General features: G+C 54.1%; 1 protein-coding gene across 2 annotated transcripts in view; it reads left to right on the forward strand.

The window, feature by feature from the left end:
• Positions 1 to 10,086: 10,086 nt before the first annotated feature.
• Positions 10,087 to 21,827, forward strand: part of NDST1 (N-deacetylase and N-sulfotransferase 1) — a 54,805-nt gene continuing 43,064 nt past the window's right edge. The window contains exon 1 of one of the 2 annotated variants that reach the window (XM_059417172.1): positions 10,087 to 10,315. The gene's annotated coding sequence lies outside the window, so the exon portion shown is untranslated. Of the gene's footprint in view, positions 10,316 to 10,641; positions 10,770 to 21,827 lie in introns of those variants that run through there. The other variant, XM_059417174.1, reaches the window with a different exon arrangement.

Raw genomic sequence — 21,827 nt, forward strand, 5'->3', positions numbered from 1 at the left:
CTGGCCCTGCCCCCGCTTTGGCAAAGCCGCATCCCTAGGGGCCAAAGGCTGGGCTGTTTTCTGTCACCCTCTGCAGGAGGATCTTTGTCATTTCCTCCCTGGTTCTCCTGACCAGGCAGAACAACCTTGGGACTTTCCTCAGAGGGGAAACCCGGTCTGGAAGCAGCCCATGGAAAATGTGGCTGTGGGTGACTCCTACTGTTTGTCTCCACAGAGCAGCTGGGTGCCGGGGTGAGGGGGTGGGGTGTGGGGGGTGGGGGGGGGTGTGGGCCGAGCAAGGTGGGAGGCTGCCTGGATGGGTGTTGAACCAATGATTCCCCAGTGGCCAAGACCCTGTCCCTCTCTGGCTCTGCTGCCTGAGACAGATCATGGCTTCACTTTGGGCCTCAGTTTCCCCACCTATAGAAAATGGAACAGTAGGGGCACCTGGGTGGCTCAGTTGGTTAAGTGTCTGCCTTTGGTTCAGGTCGTGATCCCAGGGTGCTGGGATCCAGCCCTGCGTAGGGTTCCCTGCTTAGTGGGGAATCTGCTTCTCCCTCTCCCTCTGCCTCTTGCCATGCCAGCTTTCCACCTGGACTTTCCCCACAAGCGGAGACAGGAAAGGGAATTTGGGAGTAAGAGGAACCCTGTGGCTAACCAGAAGACATCCTCCTGGCAGAGCACATCACTTGCGCTATGCCTAGATTAGGAAACCCTTTCTGCTCTCCTTCAGTTTCCCCATCTGCACAATTTAAGGCATATATCACATGACCTCAGAGAGCCCTCTTGGGTCTCCTAACCCTAGATAGTAGGTTTCTGACTTCTGCCCTCCACGGGGCTCCCAGCTTCAGCCTCCAGCAAATGGAGACCAGTTCCACCCTCACTGGCCTCCATCTGGGATTTCAACCACACTTTTAGCTCCATCTGCTCCAGTAGTCCCTAGATGCTCTCCAGAGTGGACAGAAGCGAAGGGAGGGAGGCAGGGGCATGCCCCCTCCCGTAGAAGATTCAAAGGCAGGAGGTTCACTTCCAGGCTTGTGCGCATGGATGGAGAGGTGATGAGCCCGAGAGATGGCGGGTGAGGCAGCTCCGCACAGAGCGGCCAGCTCCCTGGGCACACGGGCACGTCCACTCCCCTCTTCCACGGGCTGGGCCAGATGGAGGGGGCAGCCGAGGGGAGGGCTCCTTGGCTCCCACCTCCTGGGACTCTGCAGGGGCCTGCATTTCTTTCCACACATGTAGGGAGGAAGCCTTATCCACAAAACTTGGGGAAACATTTCAATCTGGTGGAATCACTATTGTAACATTATAGAACCATAGTATACTGCAGAATTCTAGAATCTTGGATGCATAGCATCCTGGAGTTTTAGAAAAATGCATAGATTTTAGGTCTCTAAACTGCTGTCTGACACTGTAACCACTAGTCATGTGCAGCTAGTGAGTGCTTGAAATATGACTAGTCCGAACTGAGATATGCTGTCAATGTAAACTAACTATGGATTTTGAAGATTTCATACAAAAAAAAAGAATTTAAAATATCTCATTGATAGTTGCTTTATATTAGCTGCATGCCAAAATGTTAATAGTTTGGGCATATTGAGCTAAATAAGATATGTTGCTGAAATTAATTTCACTTGTTTCTTTGTATTTTTTTAAAATGTGGCTAGTAGAAAATTTAAAATTCAGTGAGTGGCTTGCATTATATGTCTAATAGAGCTGTTCTAGAACCTAAGAATCACATTAAAAAAATTTCAGAATCTGGGGTGCCTGGGAGGCTCAGTCAGTTAAGCATCCAACTCTTGATTTCAGCTTAGGTCACAATCTCAGGGTCGTGGGTTCAAGTCCCATACCCAGCTCTGTGGTCAACAAGGCGTCTGCTTGAGATTCTCCCCGTCTCCCTCTGCCCCTCCCTGCCCTTGCTCACATGTTCTATGAATGAATGAATGAATGAATGAATAAAATCTTTTCTAAAATCTCAGAATCATGAAATTGTGACATTTCAGAACCTTAAAGTGATAGAATTTTAGAACCAGATTTCCAGATCTTTATATCATGGATTTTGACTCTTAGTACCTCTCAGAGCCTTGAAGAATCTGAGAAGAATCCTGGTTTTTCTCCCATCTAACATAGGGATGCTTCTATCCTACCCTGAGTGGTGCTGACATGCTTCTGCCTACCCCTTCCCTGGCAGAAAGTTCACTGGAGCTAAAGCTGCTGGGCTTCTTGAATGCTCAGTTTCTTCACGTTGGATGGAATCTACCTCCTGCCCTTTTCTCCATCCTTGAGATCGGTTCCCAGAGCACCTTCCAGGGCCTGCTGGTCAGGTCCCCATGAAAGGTTGGGATTCCGGGTCCTGTCCCTCCCCCTTCCCAGGCTGTAGGGCTTACCCTGACAGCTGTTCCTAAAGGTGGGCTTCAAACACCCCCAGGCGGGGACCCTCAGCTCCAGATGACCCTCTCTGTTTCCCCACCCCTCAGCAGAACTGGTCCTGGGGCCCCAATAACAGAGGAGGGGGAGTCCTTCCAGCCTACCCCAATTTGTAGATTACCCTGTCTGTCCACCTGGATAACTGGCCTGTAGCTTATGGTCTCCATCTGCCCTATTTCCAGCTCCAGGTAGGTGGGAAACAGGTATGGGGACATGGGATGGCACAAGAATCAGGGGGTTGATTTCCAAGCGTATTTCCAAATACGCTTGGAAATTGCTTTCAAACTTAAGGGACTCTTAGAGGAGGAAGGAAGAGCCTCCCCCTCACCCCCCAATAGAATCAGGAATTCCAAGGCAGGACTAAGTGCCAGTGACTCAGAGGGCCTCGTCAATACAGAAGAAGAAGAAGAAGAGCAGAGGCCAGTCAGGGAAGGCTTCCTGGAGGAGGTGGGACTTAAAGGAAGAGGTGGGAGTTGGAGTTGTGAAGAGATAGAGGTGAGGGCATTCTGGGCAGAGGGATGCTGGGCAGACATGGCTTGTGCTCAGGCCTTGAGGGGCCCAGGCTGCCTGGAGCAGATGGATCAGAGGTGGGAGGGCTATGTGTCCGAGGGCCAAGGGCAGCCTGTGAGTCAGTCTCTGGGGACATGTGTATACCACAGAGAGCAAAGCAACCCCGAAGAGCCATAGGCGAACGTTGCAGAAAGTCACAGAAACAACCTTAGCTGCACACGGCCTGGTGCAGCAGCTTCCTGATACCTCATTTACCCTATGAGGTCAATATAACTATCCCCGTTCTACAAATAAACAATGGGAGGCTAGTTAAATGACAGTGAGAGGAGGCTGACCTGGGATTCCAACACAGGACAATCTGGCTCCGAAGCTCTTCAGCACCGGAAGGAGGGTGGTGGGTGGGGGTACCTGGGGCAGAGGGGCACAGGTCATGATTGTGAATGAGTGGGACTGTGTGCAGTGTGCGCCGTGGGGGGACGTGGGGGAAGGTATCCCTGCATCTCCCTCACTCTTGCCTCTCTACCCCCGGCTGCCTTTCAGAACAGACCCAGCCGGGGAAGGTGGGTGTGAAGAGGGGCCTCAGAAGGATACACCTTCTACACTTGTTGGTGCAGACAGCCCCAGACAAGACCATGACCCTGACCGCCATGCTAGGCATCGAGCCAACTTCCAGCCCCCCACCCGCTCCATGCCGGCACGTTTGCAAGGGCCGGAGAATGGTAGCTATACTCGATCCCGGGAGACCTTGCCTTGCTGGTGCCCCTTCCTGTTTCTCCTGCACATAGAGTGGGACAATGGGGAAGGATGCAGGGCCAGGTCTTCCCCAGGAGGTCCTAGCTCTACCACATCACTGCTCCTCCCTCGGCCTCAGTTTCTCCATTTCTGGAAGGAGGCATATCAGATTGGCTCAGGATCCTAAACTACAATGTCAAAGGGGCCCATACTGCAAATGAACAAAGTGGGCTGGGCGTGTGTATGGAGTGGTGGGGACCGAGGAAAATGAGACGGCAGCCTCCAAACCGGGTGGCCCAGCTGCAGGGTTGCAGGGAGCAGCTAATGGGACCCTGAGCCTCAGTTTCTTCAACTAAAGAATGGCCATGGTAATGCTTAGCCCTACCCCCCGGGGGTGGTGAGAATAAATTAAGATAATTGTTGGGAATCTTGTGGAGAAATGCTCCCCCTCCCCACTTTTGATTAAAGCAATATTTTGATTTGAGTGATGTTAGAAGTATTTAGCTCCAGGGGATCAAGTGAAGAGCACTGAAGAATGAGGAGGCCAGAGAGTGGAGGAGTGGATGAGAAATGGGGCCTCGGGGTAAGGGCAAGGCCAGGCAGAGCACCTCTGACCAGCAGCAGAGAAGTCTGGGAAAGAACAGTCCCTCCAGGCCCTTGGCACCTGCCATCTTGATGGTAGCTGAGCCTTCCACTGGGCTGGCAGGGCATGAACTCAGCGCGGGACCCTGCCCTGCCCTCAGGGGACTTTGAGCCTTTGCAGTGACATCATTTAGAGACCACAAGTCTTTGCGTGTTTTTCTTTCACCAGGTTGTAATTGGTGCATCACAACGAACACAGTGAAAAGGGAAATTAAGCGATTTACATTTGTTTGCAGAAGCCATTACCGCCTGGTGTGGGCATTGTGAAGGTGTTTGTTCACCCTACCGGGTTGTTCTATCTGTTCTACAAGCCAGACGAACCCTCCAGGGACTTGGAAGCCTGCGGGCAGGTGGTCTGCAGGTCCTGTGTAGCGACCGCTGGGCCTTTTTGCCCCCTGTGGACATCTCCTCCAGGTTAGCGAAATCTCCATTTTCTCGTCTACAAAATGGGGGTGAATAATCTCTACCATGTCTACCTCCCAGGACTACTGCGTGATCCCCAGGACTCGGTTTTCAGAATGTCTCCCAAACAAAGGAAAAGTACTTCGTTTGAAAGGGACTGTGCTAGGTGAGCCCTGGGCTAGTGGTTGCTCTAGAGAGTGAGGGATGGTCTGGGGAAGGCGTGACACGTGTCTTTAAGTTCTGCTTGAAACAGGAAAGAAACCTGGCCCTGGAGGTGGGAGTGCTCTGGAAACCAGCTGCAAGTACTCTTCAAACAGCAGCAGCAGCACAGCACCAGCAGCTGCGATGAAAGAGGGTTTACAGCAGGGGAAGGATGGGAGTTTAACGCCTGGAAGTCAGGGGAGGGAGCACAGAACCTAGGCGGTCGTGGACAATGTGGGGGCTCATGGCACCTGCGAGGTGGGGTGGTTAGGGACACTCAGTCTTTGGTTGGATGGCCCTGGATTGGAAATCTCTGCCACTCCTGTCCGGGTGACCTCAGGGGAAGGTGCTTCACCTTTCTGAGCTTCAGGCTGTCTGGGTTGCTGAGTAACAAACAGAAAGCGGGTGGCATGCACCAGAACGAGTAATTAATTGCTCCTATCCCCCCACCTCAGACAATCTTTGCTTGGTTTCCAGAACATTTTATGTCCATCGCCCATCTGAAGCATGGATAATCTGCCCATTTCACAGATTTTCTCCATTATTTGTTTAAGAGATTATCGGGACCTGCCAGGAAGAACTCAACTATGCGTGTGTGCGTGTGCACGTGTGTGTGTGTGTTTGTGTGTGTGTGTGTGTGTGTGAGAGAGAGAGAGAGAGAGAGGAGGGAGAGGGAGGAAACTGTTACACCATGTGGTCAATGCTGTAATTACGGTGACTGTATTCTCCAAACCACAAATCAGGTCACGTGGTCGGACAGAGGCTATTTTCTGCCTCCACTGAAGTCCAAACATGAAATCACATGTAGTTACACATTCATTGAATCACCTTTTATTTTTTTAAAGAAGCAAATGACATGGAATTTGGATTGTCTTTGACAAATCCCACTACAGTCCTAGAAAATCACTAAAGCCATCATGGGGGCCGGTGAAGAACCCGTGCAGGAACAGGAAGACTTCCTGGGGGAGCTGCTGCTTAAGAGGAGCCTTGAAGGCAGAGTAAGACCTTTCTGGACAGAGGAAGAGGAGGGGAGGCCTGAATGCCCTTAGGACATGACCTACCTACCCTTCCCACTCTGAAGACAGCCCTGCTCCGAACTGGGATGTTGGCTACAATCAGCAACTGTGTCTGTTTTTAGTTACTTTTCACTTTTTGTTGTTTCAAAGAGCTCTGGTGGGGGGAGGGGAACAAAATTGTTACAGGCTCCTGTAAGAACACATGACTATTGTATTGACATGTCCTCTCTGCAGTGGACTGTGCATTCCTCCTGGGCAGGAGCCACCTCTGTCTTGTTCATCTCTATATCCCTCTGCTTGTCCTCCCCCCTAAGAATGGGATGAGGAAGACTGCAGGAGAGGTACTAAAAAAATGTCAAATAGAGGCGCCTGCGTGGCTCAGTTGATTAAGCGGTTAGGCATCTGACTCTTGATTTCTGCTCAGGTCTTTATCTCAAGGTGCTGACAGCAAGTCCTGCCTCTGGCTCCCGGAGTCTGCTTGAGATTCTCTCCCTCTCCCTTTGCTCCTTTTCTACACTCCTCCCTCCCCACTTCCCTCTACCTCTTAAAAAAAAAAGTCAAATAAATAAATGAATAAAGTACCATTGATGAGCATTTTGTAGGTGGACAGTATGTATCTGGTGCTATATCTGCTGAATTTCATTTCCTCTGCTTTGTTCGCCAATGTGTGTGAATTGCCTACGCTGTGCCTTGGGCTGAGCAGAGCCATGGGGCTCAGCGGTGTGAGACAAACGAGGATCCGCCCACACAGAGCTTGTACTCTAGGGGGAGGGATGGGCAGGGGACAAGTAGCTAAGGGGATGAAGAGGGGATGTGGCATGTAGACCAGGTCCGGATTACGGGTGTAGGGAAAGCCCCAAGAAGAAAGGAAATTTAGCCTGAAATCTAAAAGATCACAATTAACACTTAAACACTTGTATATGCCGGTCATCCTGGACACAGACAATCCTGAGGGCTTGACATATTTAACTCATTTAATCCCCCCCCAACTACAATACTATTATTGTCCCTATTTTAGAGATAAGGAAGCTGAGCACAGAAACTTTGACAAACAGGCCCAAGGTCACACAGCTTGTAAGTGGAAAGGGCAGCATTCAAAGCCGGCAGTCGGGCTGAGTCTGCGCTCTTATCAAGGAATTAGTCAGGTCAAGGGGAAGGTAGGGCGTACCATTTTGGATGAGAGGTGAGGCTGGACATCGGGGCAGGGAATTCATCCTAAGATTAATGGTAAGCCGTGCTTTAAGTGGGAAATGAGAATGAGGAGGTTGCATCCGAGGGAGCAAAGTGGGAGGGAGGGAGAGAGAATGATAAAGAGACCGTGAACATGGAAGATGGTGGAGACAAGATGGCAGCTTGGACTAGGGCGGCAATGGGGAAGAAGAAGAAATGGGGTTGCATTAGATTAAAAAAAAAAAAAAAAAGAATCTGGAGGCAGAACCAAGGGACTGACTCTCGGATGGGATGCGGGGACAAGGGGCTAGTGTCAGATTTCTGGACTGGAAATGTGAGCTGGGGCCACAGGAGAAGGGGGAGAAGCAGGTCTGGGTGGAAGAAATGAGTTTAGCCTCTGACTTGTGGAATCGGATAAAGGTAACCTTGGAACAACTAGAGAACATATCAAGTGGGCAAGGGAGAAGTTACCTGGGGCTGAGGAGAGGATCTGGGCAGGGGGAGTTGTCAGGGCAGAGAAAATCCTGGAAGCTCTGAGAGGTGTGAGTGGATCCTGAGGGGATGGAGGAACCGGCATCTTGGCAGTCTTCCTGGGTGTGGTTAGAAATGCAGGTCAGCTTCTCGTAGTCCATGGTCCCGTGGAGGTAAATTCTCTGGGTGGGGCCTGGGCCTTGCCTCCTCACAGGCTTTCTGGGTGACGCTGAGCCAGAGGGCCTTGAGGCCATCTTGGTCAACAGCAACTCTGAAGACATGACAAGAGTAGGAAGACGTAGCTATCAGTGATGGGGAGTTACCCCAGCTCGCTGCTGCCTCCCAAATGCTTTATTCCACTGATGAGATGCCAGATCTCAGTCAGCCTGGGCAGGAGGATGAGGACTGCGACCGGACTCGCCTCCCCTCCCCTGGGCCTCCCACAGCCTGGCTATCACCTCCTTCACCTTCTTAAGAGCCTTCTTGGTCCACAAGGCTCTCAAGAGAATGTCGGATCTGTGGAGCTTTTCCCAAGAGGTCACCTATAATCTGCTCCTAACCCACCTCTCCAGTTTTCTTGATCGTTCTGTCCTTCTTGCTACCTCTGCCCTCCTCCTCTTGCCCCCTACCTCCCACCCACACAACACTCAGCTTTCCCCCAGCACTTTCCATGGGGCCTTTGCACAGGCTGTTCCTTGTGCAGAGCATTAACTCTCCCCACCCTGATCCCACCCATTCCTCCCGACCCTGCTCCAACACTGCCTCTCCCCAAAGCTCCCTCCTTCTGCTCCCCTCTTACTGGTAAGGCATTGCACTTCTTGCCCTGGGCCTCTCCAGCAGGCACTCAGTGTAGCCAGCTCCTGGACACAGGGAGGGGCACGCTGATCACCTCCAAACATGTCTATATCCCTCTTGAGTGTAGACCCATGTCTCTTTCAAACCTGCTTCTCCCTTACTAGGACCTCAGTGCCTGGCACAGACAAGATGCTCACAGGACCTCATGTGGATGGAAATCTCTTCTAAATGGAAATCTCTTCTAAAGCAGAGATTAGCATGAGTAAGGTACTAGGGGGCTTGTTTAACCTGCCTAAGACTCAGCTTGTTTAACCTGCCTAAGACTCCTGCCCTTTTAGATCACTGAAGACAGAAATATAGACTCTACAGGATAATTTGCTGGTGGATGCTGATTTCCCTGGCCAGACTGGTGGCAGGACTGGAGTGTGCACAAGCACCTCTTTGCAATGGCCGGCAGTTGGGCTTGGGACTACCACTATAGGCTCATTCCTCTCCGATGGTACTCCTTGCAAAGCTGTTACTTGAGCACAGCTTCTTGTTCAGGCCTCAGCACCCCACCCCCCCTTCCCTGACATAGGTGGGTTGGCTGAAAACCTGTTTCCTCCAGGACAAAGTTACTCTTTAGGGAAATGGGGACAAGTGTCTCCTACTGTCATATGGGCAGCTCGGCCTTTCTACCTCTCTTGGCTTTGCTCTGGTTGCTTATATGCTTTTTCACCTTTGTTCCTGCAGTCAGTCTTGAAACTCAGAAGGTCCTTAGGAAACTACCGATGTATTGTTTTCCAAATTTGCCCCAGCCTCGCCCAAGGTCCACAGAGACAGGATCTCCAGGTAAGGGGCCTAGTGACCCCCAACATGAGGAGATCCTCAAGGCTCACTAATCAAATCGCTCCTTCCCCCACCCCATCTCTCCTTGTTCTGGTTGGTTCACAGAGGGCAAAAAGCCCTTCTGCTTAGAGCAGTCAGATCTGAACACAGACTCCCCTCAGCGTTTTCTGAAACTCCCAGAAATCATGCCATCTCTCTGGGCCTCATTGTCCCCATCCATTTAATAATGATGGCCACTATAGTCTTGCAAAACTTGCAGGGTCCTTGAGATGGTTGAAATGACACTGAGGATGGGAAACTGAGGCTTAGTGGAAGAAGAAATCTGTTAAAGGTCATCCACCCCTTCATCTGCTAGTTCGAGGCCAGGTGCTGGGGATTCAGCTGGGAACAACTTGTTGGGGGAGATGACATCCTCGTAAACAATGAGACCAGTAAATGAACCAGATAATCATGATAAAGGAAATAAAGGGGTTTTCGAGAGTCGGGGCAAAGGTGGGGTGGAGTGTGTGTGGGGGGGGAGGCCTGCCCAGGAGCGCAGGAGGGGTCACTCAGTCAGAGACGGGGTTGTCGGGGGGAGCCGTCTGGGGAGGTCCTGGAGGGTTGTCATAAGACCAGCGGCGTCAGAGTCCGGAGGCCCCCCTCGGCCCCGGCCAGGGCGCTCCCCGGGGGCCCCGGAGGCGCGGCGGGCGCGGGTCTTTGTCTCCCTCATTTTCTTCGAAGCCTCTCCGACCCCCAGCGCTATTCCCTCTTTGACCTCGAATAACTTGTTGGCTTCCCCCGGGCTTTGTTTCCCCGGGGGTCACCGCCTCCGGGACGCCGGGCAGCTGCCGGGGGCCCTCGTGGGTCCCGCATCTGACACCCCCTCCGGCCCCCGCCCCCTACCCGCTCGGAGACAGGGGTCAAAGGCAGCCCGCGTCACGTGGTCGCCGAGCAGCACCGAATCGGCCGGGAGAGCCGAGGGAGAATCCGGGTGGAAGCCGAGAAATCCAGCCTCGATAGCAGCGCCCGGTCCCGCCCCGGCCCCCGCCCCGGGGCGCTCGCCGCACGCCCGCCGGCCGCCGGGCCTCCGGAGCAGATCTCCGGCCGGCACCCACGCTCCATCACGAGATCGAACCCCGCTCCCACGGCCGCGATTCGGGGAGGTAGGCACCGAGGCGGGCGAGGGGAAGGGGAGACGCGCCGGGGGCCCTGGGCGCGCGGGCTCGCCCCTCTGTGCCCCACGGGCTGTGGGGCGCATGGTAACGCGCCCCAACTGCCAGTCTTCGGGGAGACCCCCACCTCCTCGCCGCGGGACCGCGGGGCGGGGTGGGGGGCGCGGGGAGGGACTGCGAGCTGCCCCAGCGCTGTGCAGGGGGCCGGGACTGGGGGCTGGGCACCGGGCGGGAGGGGGAGGGGGACAGCGAGCGGGAGGCGGAGCGGGTGGTGGCGGCGGCTGCGGCGTGGAGCGGGGGTGGGAGCGGCGGGAGGCGGCGGGCGAGGGGTTAACCCCGGCCGGGGCCAGAGCCCCGCGGCGCCTGCACGGCCGGGGGAGAACCCAGGCGTCCCGCGGCTCTCCGGGAGCGCCTCCTCCCCCGGGGGGCGCCCCAGCCTGGGCAGGTAAGACGCTGGGAGGGCCGGGGCCAGCCAGTCCCCTGTCGCTGGGCCGGCGGGGCCCGAGCCGGGCGTGCAGGCCGCGCGGGGCCCAGGCGGCCGCCGGCGCAAGTTTAGTGCGGGCGGGCGCCGGGCGGGCGAGCCGAGTCTGCCGGGGCCCGGCGCACCCGGGTGGAGGACAAAGGGGTGGGGGGCCAAGCGGGGGCCGGGGGCAGGCCAGGGTGCGGGCGAGGGCAGCGCGGCAGCTGTAGGTCACGGATAATGTCACTCACGAGGAATGCCCCCTCCCCCTCCCCTCCTCCCGAACAGGGGAAACTTTTGTCTGGCGAGGGAGGGGGGTTAGAGGCCGGGTCCCTGCTCCGGGCAGGGTAGAGGCAGCCGGACCGGTTTTCTCGGGACTGTGCGCGGCCTGGTCTCTAACTCCCTTCCTCCCCCAGCTTCACGGAGCCAGGAGCCTCCGCGTTGAACGCTGCTCTTGAGCGCTCTGGGACGGGGTGAGGAGGGGGCGCGGGTGGACGCTTGGGCCCTGGGACAGGCCGGGAATCTGGGAACTGGCCTCCTGGCTCGGCTTTCCCGGATTCGAGCACACGGGTCAGCCAGGAGCCACGCCAGGCCCAGGGGATTCAGAACCCCACCTCCAGTCTAGCCCCGGCCCTGTACTCCTCTTCGCCAGCCCCCAATCATTCAGAACGGCCTCTGGCAGTACTGCCCCCTGGTCTGAGGTGCAGACTGACCTGGTGTCTGTCGCTTCCCAGCCCTGTGACCTTGGGCAGGTTCCTTCCCTTCCCTTCACCTCAGTTTCCTTACCTGTACAATGGGAAAATATATAGTATCTTCTAGAATAAGGATGAAATGAGAGCCTGTGGTATGTCAGTAAACGGTGGCATGTTTATATTCAACAAGTATTTACTGCATGTTTACTATGTGCCAGGCACTGGGCTAATTGTTCTACATACATTATTTTATTCAGTTCTCCCACTTGACTGTTAGCTGCATTTCGCTAAGGGGGCAACTGAGGTCCAGGATGGTGAAGGTCACACAGGTGGGATGCGGAGGAGCTGGCTTTAACTCTCCTCCCCCAGCCTCAGAGCTCTATAAGGTCCTGCTGTGACTATGAGTTCATGTTATTTTCAGTTCAAATTATGAGGACACTTGTCCCATTTCCCCATTACCCTTATCCCTAGGTGATGCTCCTTCTGCCTGGTGCTGGTGCAGCATGAGGTCTGGTGTCCTGGCTCTTGTTATTGTGGGCAGCTGGAGCAGAAGGGACGTCCACTGGAGTCCAGTGATGGTCCAACTTCTGTTGCTGGCTGGGCCTGTGGCCAGAATGCTCTCCCAGTGCGGGTGGTGCAGGGAGGAGCCGGTCTCCCTGGCTCCAGCTAGGGACAGCTGGTGGCTTTGTCAACAGGCCTCTCCCCAGCACCCAGGGGACGGCAGAGCCTTTCATCTCCATTCAGACCAGGTCACTTTCAGATCCGCAGAGGGCAGAGGTAGGGCCAAGAAGTGGAGCCCTTGGGGTGACAAGAGACGTAAGGCCAAGAGATTTATGCCTAGGTGTCCTCTTGTGTGAATCAGTGGCAGGGTCCTTATTGCTGAGCTAATGGGCTGTCCTAGATGCTCCAGGCACAAAGGTCCCTGAGGACTATAATGGTAGGTGGACTTTGAGCCAGTGTCAGGATTACAGAAAACTGTTGGAAAATGCATGTGTATATGGGGTTTCTGAGCCTGGGACACAGAGTGGGCCCATGAGTCAATGTATGGGGTGACCCAGACTTCCATGGGCTTCAATGACCTGTGCTGGCCCAATCTTTTAGTGGGGGTACCATCTCATGACTGCTGATTGGGCTCTGATTGGGAGCCTTGAGTAATCTCTTTCAAATGGAAAACAACTTGCTAATTAACACATGACGTCTTAAAACAATGGAGTGCGGTAGGTAATGAAAGTTCTTGGGAGATGCAAGTTTGTGCATTACTTTTCTAGCTGCTCTGAGGGCTGTGCCAACACTAGATCTGGGATTTGAGGGTCTGTAGGCCTTTGCTAGACTGCACGAATAGGGGATCTTCCTGGGCGGACAGATTTGTTAGCCTGTAGGAACAAGAGTGGAAATGCAGGGCAGAGAGGGGAGGGGCTGGAGGGCTGAAAGGAGTTATGAGGGATGGGGACAACCCTTGGCATGTGGCTAGATGGTCCTTACCATCCAGATCAGAGCAGGAAGAGAGGCCTCTGGGAGAATCAACAGGTGAAGGGATGGAGCCAGGAGGCAAGACAGGATGGCAAGAGGCATGCGAGAAACAGTTTGAAATCAGAAGCTGAGGATGCGGTCAAATACGGAATCGAATCGCAGATGGGGGGTTGGCCCAGAGGCCAGCGGAAAGATCTGCATCTGAGAAACATAGAAACGGGCTCTAGTCTTAGCAGCCCTGAGCTCTGACTGCCCTCGGCTTTGGGCCTACTCGACCTGTCTTCCCTACTTTGGGACCAAAGCCAGGCCTGCAAGTCCCTAGAGATTGGGCAGACTTCTGCTGGCTTGGAATTTGGTTTTGGGTATGGCTTGAAATATCTGGACTGTTTGGAGGACTTGGACATGCTTTACGTGAAATGGAACATTAGGGTAATTTGCTAAATATGTATGGAAAGTGTCTGCGGAGTGGGGTGATGGGGATATGAAATAGGGTGAGGTGGTGCTTGTTTCTCAGCGGAGAGGCTGCTGTGCTGGTCTGATGGGGGAGGGAAGACGAGGATCATTGATGGTAAAGAGGCAGGACGTGGTCAGTGAGAGATGGGCTTTGGAAGGTCAGTAGAGGGGAAAAGCTCTTTCGGTTGTGAACGTCGGCAGGGCTTCCTGGGGGAGGAAGTGTTTTCGAGGATGCAGCCTAGGGGAAGGGGGGCAGTGGGAGGCAAGATTCGGTTGTGGGCTGTTTGCAGTGTCTTGCTCTAGAGTTGGGATTTTATTCTGTATACTGTAGAGGACGGAGGGTTGTAAGCAGCTCGTTGAGTCAATGCGTGTTACTGTCTCGTGCCAGGCTCCTTCGGACGCTCCGCTGAAATCTCACAGCACCCCTGCAAAGTAGCTTCTGCCGCTGGGACCCCCACCTCCATCCCTTCACCTGTTGATTCTCCCAGGAGCCTCTCTTCCTGCTCTGATCAGATGGGGCAGTGGAGACTCAGATGGCTTGAGTCACTTACAGAACTGTATTGGAACACGGGCCAGAACTGTGTCTGCCCTAGTGGCTGTTCCTCCCAGAAGTCGTTTGGCCAAAGATGATGGCAAAACTGGTGGCGTTGAGACCTACTCAGAAATGATGCTAATTGTGGTCCAGCAGAGAGCTGACCAAAGCCTGACTCAGGCCATGGGGCTGAGGAAAGGAGGAGGAGTCCACAGGACTTGGTAGCTGCTTTGGGGATCAGGATCATTGAAGGTGACCTAAGGTTTAGGACCCTTAAGTGTCAGGGCCACCACTTTTGAATTCCTGCAGGGCTATCTGTGGGCAGAGGACATAGCCTTGTCTGGTGCCTGCCGAGGGCAGAGAAAGCACCAAGGGAACAGGAGGCTAACAGGGGACTAGGGTGCCTGGGGAGGAGGCAGGGTCTCCATTGCTGAAGATACGTGGTGAGCATTGTTAAAGGTATGGGGGAGAGCATGCAGAGGGTGCGTGCTGGCAGGGTCAGGTCTGGGGGACTTCTCTCAGTTCCCTTTTCTCTCGAGAATCTCAGCAGTTGGGGTGGTGCTCGGCCCACTTCCGCCCCCTGTTTTTCTCACAGCTCTTCTGAGCTGCCCCTTCCTATGCTTCTTGGAAGTTCCCCATACTTGCCTGGCCTGCAGTGCTCTGCCTGAGAGAGTCCTTACCCTGTGGAACACACTCAGCACGGCTGGCCTTCCAGGGGCCCCTCGGGACATCTGGATCAGCTGCCAGAGCCCGAACGGCTGTGGACTGTGGTTTCCCAGAGGACTGGAGCCTTCTGCTTCCATTTTCCAGTCTGTGAAATGGGTTCAGTCTCTCTTTTTTCAAAATGTGTGGAAAGAAGGCTGAATCATGAATCATCTGAATCAGAAGGAGCTGCAGGAAAGGGCTTGTGAGTTAGAAAGTGAGGAGTGGGAAGGCTGCGGTAGGGACAGGGCTGTTCCCCTCCTTCTTTGCAGTAAAGGTTAAAGCAGGGTCTCCTGGTCCCGGAGAGGGGGTGTCACCAGCTTTCTCCTGCCTGTGGGGCTTAGAAAGTGCTGCCCATCCGCTTCAGCTTGGAGGCTTGGAGCTTGGTAGAAGGAAAGGACATGGACTTCTAGGGCTGTGTGGCCTCTTGCCAAGAGCCAGTGTGCCCCCAGAGGAGTCATAGATGGGACCAAAGCTCTTTTCTAGATGGAGAGAGTTTATATTAACTTGCCTCCTAGCCCTTCGTATTTCTTCCTGTTCTATTTTTTCATAGGGACTGGATTAATCTAATTTAAAAAATCTATGTTGCAAATGAGCATTTATTTATTTGTGGGCTAGGTCTGGGGAGTAGCCCACTGTGTGACTCTATGCCCCATCTCCCATTCCCCATCAACCCTCAAGCAGAACCTGCCTCTTGCCCCTGCCTGTGTGCAGCCTTCCCTGCCGCCGTGGTCATCTCTGCATCTAGTGAAGGAGCTGCACGCCAGTCACTTCCCCTCACTGGCCCCCCACGGGCCTCCCCAACCAGGGCCCAGCTCCAGTGCTACAACTTCCATACAGTCAGTCCTCATGCCACAGAACTGGCATGGCCTGCACCCTGCATTTGCACGGCCAGAGCCTGTGACATGGCCCCCTCATCTGGCCCTTTACACACCTGGCTTGGAATTCAGATCTCTTAAGGACACATCTCATTTCTTCTAGGCTCCATGCTTTGGAGGTGGGTGCTGCCTGTGGGTCATTTCTACACTGGTGGGAGTGGGTAGCATTGTACAGTGGAGTCAAAAGTTGTGGGTTCAAATCCCAGCTCTGCTACCATTAGCTGTGGGATCTGGGGCAAATTACCTAAATCTTAAACCCCTTTTGGGCATTGGTTTTCTCAGCTGCAAAATGAGGTAATAATTGCCCTGTTTTGCTAGGGGAGTTCGATGCCTTTCCCTGGGTAAGAGCCCAGACTGTAGGAACTCTTTAGAGATAACAGTGGGTATTACTGTTGTTTGTATCTGGGGGGTGGTCTGTCCTTTCACAGATGGAGGGAGGGAGGAATCCTTGGGGTTTGAGTTCCTGACCTTTCTGTCTAATAGCCTGAGAAGGCTGGTTCAGAAGAGGAAACAGGCCCAGAGACTCAGGGTAATTTGTATGGGGTGTGGGTGCTGGCATTCTCATCCGGGAAGCCTGACAGGATTTCTTCTCTTTGTTACACCTGCTTTTCCTCTTCTCTCCTTTCATCAAGGTTGAGGTGCTCAAGCTCTATAGGCCCAGTTTCCTCTCTGGTGGCCATGTGGAACGGTGTCTGAAACTTGTGTCTAATAAGTTGGCCTGGCTGGCAGGTCCTGTGGCCGTCCTCAGGATGAGGGATCCACACCCTAGGCTGTGCACACCGTGGGCTGGAGCCCCCAGAGGCCTCCCGCCTAGCCTCCCTGTGCCTTGGGAATGGGGACAGGATGACGGCAGGGAGTGGTGACTCCGGGGTAGGTCTTGAAGCTGCTGAGTAGAACACAGACAGACAGAGCAGAGGCTGGAAGCTAGGCTCTGGCAGTTGAGATCCTTGCTGGGCTGTCTCCCACTGGTGGGATCTCAGGCAAGCTCTTCAGTGTCTAGAAAGATAATGCAGGAAACATGCTTAGCTTGAAGTTCAGTCCATGTTAGTTGTTGTCATTGGCAACGTTGTTATTATTGTAGTTGTTGTAATTGTTATTGTAATTGGCGACATTGTTGTTGACCACAGAGCTCGTCCTCCCAACTGCTGTAGGAGACAGGCACTAGTATCCCTCCGCCCCGCCCCTGTGCCCCCCATAAGCAGGTGTGGCACCTAGGGCTTGGCGGAGCAGATGGCGCAGCCTGGGGGGTGACCATCATGGTTGGCTGGTGTCTGAGGAGCTGTTCTGGCCAGCTGAAGCTGACCTGTTCTGTGAGACCCCGGAAGAGAAGCAGCACTTAGAGCCAGCCAAGATGTCCGGAGGTGTGGCACAGCATCCCGGCATGGAGACTCTTGCCTCATTCACACCTGAGGTCTGGCTGCATGCAGCAGGGCTGGGATCATCCTCACCCCCCCTGGCCGGCGGTGGGGGAGCCACCTGTCTGGACAGGTCTGTGGTGGCACTCCAGCGGCGGAGGTCTGCTTGTAACTGCTCTGTGGCAGCCACCTCTGGTTTGCGCTGCCTGCCCAGGCAGAGGCCAGGTGAGGGGAAATGGATGTCATCATCTCAGTGCCTGAGCTCATGCCTCCCTCTCTGCCCAGATTCCCTTCCTCTTGTCCTTACATCAAGGCTGCTCCTGCTCATGCTTTTTACAGGAGTCTCAGCATCACGTACTTGAGAGAGCTCTTCCCGATTCCCCTGCGGGTTAAGTCAGTGGTCCTCAAAGTCAGTATCTGGACTAGAGGCGTCGGCATTACCTGGGACCTTGCTGGAGATGCCAATTATGTGGCCCCACCCCAGGCCTACTGAATCAGAAGCTGGGATCAGGGGGGAAGGAGGGATCCAGCAGTCTGAAGAAGCTTCCAAGGGATTCAGGTGCTTGCTAAAGTTCAAGAAACACTTGGTTAGATAATTAAAAAAAAAAAAGATGCTTCTCTCCTTGGGCTCTCAGCATACTTGGATACCCAATATATGTGGAAGACCCAGAGAAAATCCCAGTTTCTTTCTACCCTGGCTTCAAAGAGACACCATCTCGTAAGAGCCTTCCATCTCCAGGAAGCAACCTTGTGACACAGTAATGAGGTTCAGTAGAACCCCAACACAGATATAGGAGACAGTGCTGGGGCCACTGCAGGAAGGCAGGATCAGGGGGCTTGAAGGGTGGGGAGCTTTGTGGGTGGCACGAGTGGGGGCCAGGAACAAGCCAGCCATGTTCTGGGGCTGGAGTCAGGTGGAGAGTGTGGGTTCTGCTTCAGAGAAGCATGTGTGCTGCGGGCTGAAGGCGCGTGCATGGGTGTGCGAGGACCGTGGTCAGATGTGGTGGGAGAGGGCGGAGGCGTCCTAGCTGTCACCAGCCCAGTGGTGTTAAGCATCTCAATAATTTTACTGATGATCATATAATTGCCAGTCAGCATTTTTTGAGGGCTTATCAGTGCTTACTGGGCATAATCCTATAAGGCAGGCACTATTATTGTCCCCATTTTCTTAGATGAAAATACTGAGGCTGTACAGCCATAAGGTGGTAGATGTAGGAATTCCATAGAATTCTGTAGGGGTGCTTAGAAGCACGATCTCCTTGGAAGATGGGAGGTGGGGATGGTCTTGGCGTGTTTGTTTAGCAAGCCACAGCTTAGACTGGTTTTTTAAAGATGCAGAAACATACATACTATCAGATGAATGAATTAGGTTTTGGCAGGGGTGATGGGATTGCGTTGGGGTGATTCGGGCTGAGGCCTCCCCATTGGGCCTCCAACTGCAGACGCTGTCATTCTTACTGTTGTCTGGATGACCATTTGGGGCACACAGACTCACTCAGCGCTGCGTACAGGATCCCACAGCTAGGGCAAGGGAGAAAATCAGAGAGAGAAGAGTGGGTCTCTGGTTCTAGCAGGAGGACTGGGGATGGGGGTCAGGATCAGAGCCTACTGTCTAGCCTGCTGTTCTTTTCTGCCTTGGTGTCCCCAAGGAGCCCAGGAGCTGGAGGGCTTTCCTGACACAGTGTGGCAGCCTCTTCGTTTTTCCCAGCGGGGAACCAAGGAGCAGGGACTTGCCCGCACAGGGCCACACATGGTATCATGATTGGGACCAGAACCCAGAGCTGTCTCCGTTCTGACCAGGGAAGGGTTTGTTTCCCAAACACTGTCCCTGACCCCATTTCAGGCAGTCTGGGTAGCCATCACCCTCAGGGTGGCCCAGAGCGCTGCTGGGGGCAGAGACGGGTGTGTCCTGGGGAGAAAGCTGCCAAAGAGAGGCAGGGCAGCGTCCAAGGGAAGAACACCAAGAAGCCCAAACCCCAGACGGAAACCAAGTGTGTTTTCTAGGTCCTGAGAGGATATCTGGAACAATGGAAGTAGGATGGGGGAAGCTGGACTATAAAAAGGGCTTCTTGATATCCTTTAAAAAAAAAAAAATGGTCTTTAGGTTTGACTTTTGTTTCTCTGAAGGATGTTTATGTAACTTCCTGAAAGCAAGCTTCCAGGGCTCCGTGGAGTTTGTCATGCTGCTGTTTATATACTCGGGACTTTGAGTGGGAAGGGCTGGATAGGGTGGTCTCCCCTTTTACAATTGGTGGAACTGAGGCTCTGAGAGGTGGGAGGGGCCTATTGGAGGTCATGCAGTGAGATAGCCGAAGACTGGGCCCTGGAGCCGGGGTCTTCTGGTGCCTTGCAAGGGGGCTGTCGTCTTGACTTACTACTCCTTGGGCCCCAGCTGGCATGGAAGCTTGGGCAGTGGCTACATAGGAGCCCCCTTGGGAAACACTCAGAGCCGTGGAGAAAGGGCAGATCCGGGGCTGGTTTCTATCGAGGTGGGCTCCCTCGGTGCTGACTTGTGGGGCAGGCAGAAGGCTGGGATGGTGTGCTTAGTGATGCCACCCCCGTCCAGATGCCACGGCCCAGCTGTGCACTGTCTGCCCAGCAGCTGGGAGCTGAGTCACACCCAGTGGGTGCAGAGGCGAGGGCTATTGTATGTCGTGATTTCTTCTGTTCTCCTAGCCCTGAAGGGATGACTAGGCCCTGAGCCCCGATTCATGCCCACGCCTAGGAACTTAAGCAGCTGTGAGTTTAGGCTTCATGTTTACAGATACGAGGCGTCTCGAAGGGCTTGGGGGAGTCCTCTTCCTCTGCCACCTCCTGTCTCTCAATCCTGCGGATCCTATGATCTTGACTCATCTGTTCTCACCAATGCAGGAGTCTGTGTGCCCCTGAGATCACGCACAACATTCTGTCGGCATTCCTCTGCATTCTTTCTCTGCAGAGAGAGTCTGGAGGTTTCATCAGGTTGTCAGAGGCCCCAGTGTCCCCCCAGGTGCCGACAGGAGGGCGGGAGGCCATGGGCCTGCACTACAGCGAGCAGGGTGCTGATGAGGCCCTGAGGTTGACGGTAGCCCTCTGGCCGCAGAGCATGGAGGTTCAGAGTGTGGCCTCGGAGGCCAGTGTAGGGTTCTAAATCCTTCGCTTAGGAGCTGTGTGACCTTCGGGAAGTGGCTGGGGTTGTGCCTCAGTTTCCCTCTCTGTCAAAGGGGAAGAATAATAATAGTTATCTCGTGGTATCCCTGGCTTTTAAAATAAGGTAATCCAGGGGAAGGACTTATCCCGGTGCCTGATACAAAGTAATCACTTGGTAAAAGGGTGCTGTTGTTATTAATCCCAGCTCTGTGATCCTGTTAAGTGCCTTACCGTGGGGGTCTTAGTCCCCACCTGTGGCTCTGTACTTTGTGTTGGGCTTTCCAGGAGCTGCAAGGCAAGGTGGGAGAGTAGAGGGTAGATAGGGAGGGAGGGAGAACCCTCTCTGTATTTCTGGGACTTTCTGGCCCAGGCCCTCGCTTGGTGCCTTGAACATGGCTTTGTCCTGAGGCAGGCTTATGTAACCAGCCAGGCCTGGCCAGACAGGACACGATTCTTAACCTCGTTTTGTCCTCCATTGTCTCTGCCTCCGATGGAGCTGTTGCATTAGCTGACCCGTTCCTCACACTACAGGGATGAAATCGAACCTGTGCTCTGCTGCTGCCCATTGATTTAATCTGGAGGTTTGCTGGTCATGGGGGCCTCTCCCCCTGCCACCTGGGGACAGAGAGAGCTGATGCCTCTTGCCTGCTTTGGGGGCAAAGGAAGGCCATAGGCTAAGGGCCCCTTGATCCATGGCCCATGTGTTTCCAGGGGGTGTGCCTACCTCTCCCCAGGATTCTCTTGCAGGATCTGTCCTGCAGCCCACACCCCTCCTTCTCTCCCCGGAAGCCTTCCTGGGCCCCTCCACTATGGGGAAGTTGGCTTCTACTGAGCTTCACAGCATGTTCTGTGGCACAGTATGTCACTTTCCAGAAAACAGAGGCCACAGGCTGGCAGGCCACATCTTCCCCATGGGCAAGTTCTGCTCAGCCCATGATGAAAATTGAACCGATTGCCGAGAGGAGATTTTACCTAAAAGTCCCGATTTCTGGCTTTGCTTCACAAATTTGGAAGATCAGAACCCCTTGAGCCTGAGTTCTTTGCACACACACCTGGTCTTTCTGGCCATCCAGGTGTCTGAGTTTGTAACTCTATCCTGTTGGTGTGGACTGCTTTCTCTCCTGTGCTACATGGTGTGGCTCCTCGTCTTTCTGCTTTGTGAGCTCTTTAAGAGTGGCGGAGGATGGGGGGCTGGCTCCTCTCTGCTCAGAGCATCGTGCTAAGGCTCAGGGCCCTGTACACAGCAGGAGCAAATTAAGTGTTTCCTCTCTGAGCGAAGGTGTGGCAGTGGTGCTTCCTGCCAGCTGCAAAGGTTTCATTTAATCGAGGCCTCTGGATCAGCCTGGGCTGTGGCCCTCGAATCCTCCTCCCAGATAAGCTGTGCTGCTTAGCCACTGACCCAGGTGGCTTCTTAAGCTGTGGATGAACAGTGTCACTGGAACTGTTGTCCCCACGCTGTGCAGCCACAGGGAGGACCATCTCACCTGCAACCGTCCCACGCTTCACTCCCCCGGGGGACTTGGAGGAGTTTCGGGGGACAGGGAGGTAGGGAACAGCAGCCCTCCGATGGCACCAAGTGCAGACTTCTCTGTCCTGGGGGGACGAGAAGGGGGAAGGCAGGGCATCCGTTCGGGTGTTTACCAGCCGGGCCCTCTTCCGAGCCTTTTTCTGCTTTATTCTGCTGCTCAAGTCCATGTGTTATCCATCAGCTCCTTTGTCCAGCTGTCTGTCTGTCCAAGGTTCATTTCACTCTTTCATTGAAATCCTGACCAGCCCCGAGGCCAGCTAAGCTGTCTCCCTTTGGATGAGCTCTTGGCTGAGGGGTTGTAATT

Source organism: Mustela nigripes, chromosome 12, assembly GCF_022355385.1.
Source record: "Mustela nigripes isolate SB6536 chromosome 12, MUSNIG.SB6536, whole genome shotgun sequence".
NCBI lineage: Eukaryota > Metazoa > Chordata > Mammalia > Carnivora > Mustelidae > Mustela > Mustela nigripes.